Source organism: Cyanistes caeruleus, chromosome 3 (assembly GCF_971803275.1).
Source record: "Cyanistes caeruleus chromosome 3, bCyaCae1.hap1.1, whole genome shotgun sequence".
Classification (NCBI taxonomy): domain Eukaryota; kingdom Metazoa; phylum Chordata; class Aves; order Passeriformes; family Paridae; genus Cyanistes; species Cyanistes caeruleus.
In genome coordinates this window covers 72,586,747-72,590,724 of record NC_141703.1, presented here as the reverse complement: position 1 = coordinate 72,590,724, position 3,978 = coordinate 72,586,747, and the positions used below count along the sequence as shown (strand labels likewise).

Below are 3,978 nucleotides of genomic sequence, written 5' to 3'. Positions count from 1 at the left end.
TTTTGAGGGGCTTCTTCCAAAGACAGCTACATTTATTACCCTAAATATTTTTTCTCACTCTTTCTCTCACTCCTTTTCCTACTGTAATTGCTTGTGGCATCAGGCATTCTGATTTTTTTCCTATATTCATCTAACAGCACAAATCCTGCATCCTAATCAGCGAGCTCATCTGTGGTCAAAAGCTGAAGAAAGGAAGACATGACAGCTTGTTATGAGACTTCATAACCACTGTTCTTTTAATGTTTCAGAGAGCACAATAGAATTGGTCAACGTTTTTACTTTCAAATACTTTTTGATGGAAAAATGAAAAGACACTGAGAGATGAATCAGTGCTGTAAGAAATTGTTGACAATCAACTGGCTGTCTGCAACCACAGCTGATGGTAAAAAGTATGAACTTTAAAAGAATACAGCTGCTTGAAGTAAAAACTAAAAAGGTAAAACATTTCTCTTTGGGCACAATGTCTGACAGTAACCAAACAACTCCAGTTTAGAGCTTGTGTTTTAAAGCAAGGTGGCAGGAAAACCTCAAAGAGGAAAACAGAGAGCTTGAGATGGTGACAGTGTTGCACATTAGACTCAAAAGGGCCTGGCTGTTACACCATTCCCTTATCACCACAGCCATGAAACATTGCAAGAACTGATCAACAGCTACTGCCACAGAGATATTATCTGTAGGGGAAAAAACACTCACAATTTCACCCAAATATTATACTTTAACTTTTTTTAGAAGTCAACATGTATTTTTTCCCATATTTAAATTCTTGTTTCTCTTCTCCCTCATTAAATTTCATATTAAAAACATAGTTCATATTTTCTGGCAAATTTATCCAGTCTCAGGTATGTTTGGATAATTTGCAAGTGATTCTGGCATGATTAACCCAGAGATCATTATCCAAAGAGAAGCAGCATGTTAAATTTTTGATTTTTTAAAATAATTGGTTTTCAGAAGCTTATCCAGTCAGGGAAAAAAGATCAAATAATATAGGGTAGATTTTACTTTCTAGCTCTGGGTTAGTATTTCAACTTCTTTCAGCTCCATAGTATCTGAGTTGAATCTGTGTGGGAAAGCTGGCTTTTACATCTTGCTCTTTGTTTTTAACAAAACATTTGCAATCATGTTAATTTTCTATTCACTTTTTATTATCCCCACTGCAGGACTGAACACGTGTGCAGAAGTGCAAAGAGCCCTTTAGAACATGTACCTGGAGAGTCTTCCCTTGCTGCAGGAAGACAACAGAGTAAGGGAGAAGAGCAGAAAGACCACTGCCAAGTCAATGCAGCTCCTTGTACACTGAGAGCAAACCACACAGCTCACCACAAGACAGAAACTGTTGTGATTTCTAACAACTCTGCACTGAAGTGACATTCCTAGTTCTACTTGCTACAAACATGACTTTGGTTACCCTTCACCATTTTGACTCTCTTTAGTACACACTGAAGATGACTCCCATCAGAATTTGCCATCCTGAGTCTGCTCTCAGATGTGAGTCAGACAGCCAGTAAAATGTTTGGAAGTAGTAGGCTGGAAGTGTAGAGCCCCAGTTATGTCCTTAAATGTAAGACAGAGTACCTGGTCCACTCTTGTGTCATTATGAGGTAGTTGTTGGCTGCCCTGGAGATGATTGTCCCCAGCCTCCCAGTTTGTCACTAAGGGCTTTCCCTCAGTCCCACAGGGAGAAGGTGGGAGGTGGGAAGGTGAGACACAATAGATGAGTCCTTGTGAGCGAGTCACTTTCCAACTTCTTCACCTCCAAGAAGTGTGATGTCCTAGGTGTGAAAAATGCTAATTAAATTTGATGGCATAGAGCTGTTGTAATAATTTCTTCAGTGGTGGGATGGAGCATGGTGTGGAGCCAGTGCCTGCAGTTTTAGTGAACTGAGTGGGTGAAGGAGAAGGGTTTCTGTACAACTGCCCATTGGAGCATGGCTGGCTCCAGCCCCCTGTTTGCCTGGATGTTCAGAAGGCCACCTCACCCATCAGTCCCTTGGGAGAGCATCAGCCTGGACAAGCACCTTCCTGCCCTGATATGTGGGCTCAAGCAGCAAAAGCAGAAGGACACCATTGCCATGACAGTCCTCAGGCTTCAGCAGGGGTCAGGGGCAGTCCTTGAGCCTAGAAAGGGTTCTGGACACAGGGACCACTCCATGTGGGTTCAAAATCTGCAGTTACTTGTGAAATGATACAAACCATGTTCCTCTGGCAGTGAGGCTCACCCTCACAGAGGTGGCCTCGTGTGTGCAGGTGTAACAGTGTCCTGTCCTAGCACAGCCTGTGAAAGCTAATGGCCAAAAGGATGGCCCCTGGGAGCGGGTTGCACATCCTTCCAAAGTTATCCCTTACTGTCCATCAGAGGGCAAGGGCTCTGAATTGTTCCCCAGATCTTGCATGACACTTAGTGCAAAAGAAATGTTGGTGAAATATGAATGGAAATGTTGTCAGGGAAAGACCACACAATGCTGAGCAGAGCCCTGAGCCAAGGATCCTAAGAATGTTCCAGTGAGGAGTGCTCAGCAGAGTGTTTCTGAGGAAATCAGTGTCTCCCACTGTGACAATGCCTTTGAAATATTTCTGAATTTATCCAGCAAGCATATATCTGTATGTGTATTCACCAGAGATGCTGCAAGCACAACAGAACCTCAGCTGTCCATGTATTTTATCATACTATTTAAAAGCAGGAAGGCATGCAAATGCTCTCCAACAGTTAGATAGGAATAACAGCTAAAGACAATTAAAATATATAGAGAAAAGGGTTGATGATGACTATATAAATAGTGAGGATTTTAACCCCAGTGTAATTCTCATAGGTATGATTTTATTCCAAGGAGATGGACAGATCTGCAGTCCTATGTGCTGTGAAGTCCAAATTCACTCCTCTTCTGCAGTAGGAGCCACTTAATCCCACCCTCTATCTCCCAGACATTAAATCCTGAAAAGTACTGGTGAATTCATTGGCAAGAGGCCACCAGCAGCCTTGGAGCTCCCCAAGCCCAGCAACTGCTCCAGCTCCCCCCACTCCTACACTGGGCTTTCACTGCAAGTCTGGCTATGTAGTGCTGGACAGCCTGTGAGAAATACATACCAACCATACATACCAACATCTGCTGGCTCAAAACATCTGTATACAGCTCTCCTGGGAGCCCAGCAGAGATATCAGGGGAATGTAAAAGAGGTAAAAGATTTTTTACCTTGGTAATATTACTCCATGGAATGCATGTGAGATACAATGACCTTATCAGACTGCAGCATCCTCCTCCAGCCCATCTTAGGGGTGGTGACCAAAGGGAAATAGGATTCAGGTTAATTGGAAGAGGCCAGGTAGAGGGACAGTTCTGGTGATGGCTGATGGACAGTGTGTCTTGACTATCCCTTCATAACTTAAAACTTGAAGTGTTTTTGTTTTGGTTTGGGTTTTTTTCACATTTGCAAATTGCAGTTTAAAAAATACCTGTAGCTCAGGGTGATAGGAATGGGAAAAGCTGACTATAAAGTACATGGTTATTCCTAGCTGGATATTTCCCCATTGCTGATGCAGGTGGGAAATTGGAGCTGCTGTGACTCATCAATTTTCCTGTTCGTGGTGTCAAGTATGAGTGTCACTCACTCATACAAAAACAAACATGAAAACAAGCCAAAAAACAAAAACAAGCCAAGCAATTGGAAAGTCCTAAACCACTGAAGTGCAGGACAGGACCTGCTAACAAAAATTAAAATTAACACTCAACTTTCTGGAAGGAATCACCATAGATTTGATTTAGTGATAGCATTGACTTAGTGACACCACTGGAAATTGGGAATTCAAGCTGAGGTTTTCAAGACACCACAGTCTGTTAGAAGTAGAAATGTTATTAAAATGTAATGGGATTTTGGAAAATAATATGTGTAGCTTCCTTTTAAGTCCCAGCAAGTTAGATTCATTTCAAGGGCAAGATTTGTAGCAAGCATAGCCAGAGAAAGTCTATTAGAAATGAAAAGCTT

The 3,978-nt window shown here is 42.0% G+C and overlaps 1 long non-coding RNA gene across 1 annotated transcript; it reads left to right on the top strand.

The window, feature by feature from the left end:
• Positions 1-248: 248 nt before the first annotated feature.
• LOC147654246 (uncharacterized) lies at positions 249-2,454 on the top strand. Its single transcript, XR_015285483.1, has 2 exons — positions 249-436; positions 1,158-2,454. It is a non-coding gene; the product is annotated as an uncharacterized LOC147654246 (long non-coding RNA).
• Positions 2,455-3,978: the final 1,524 nt, after the last annotated feature.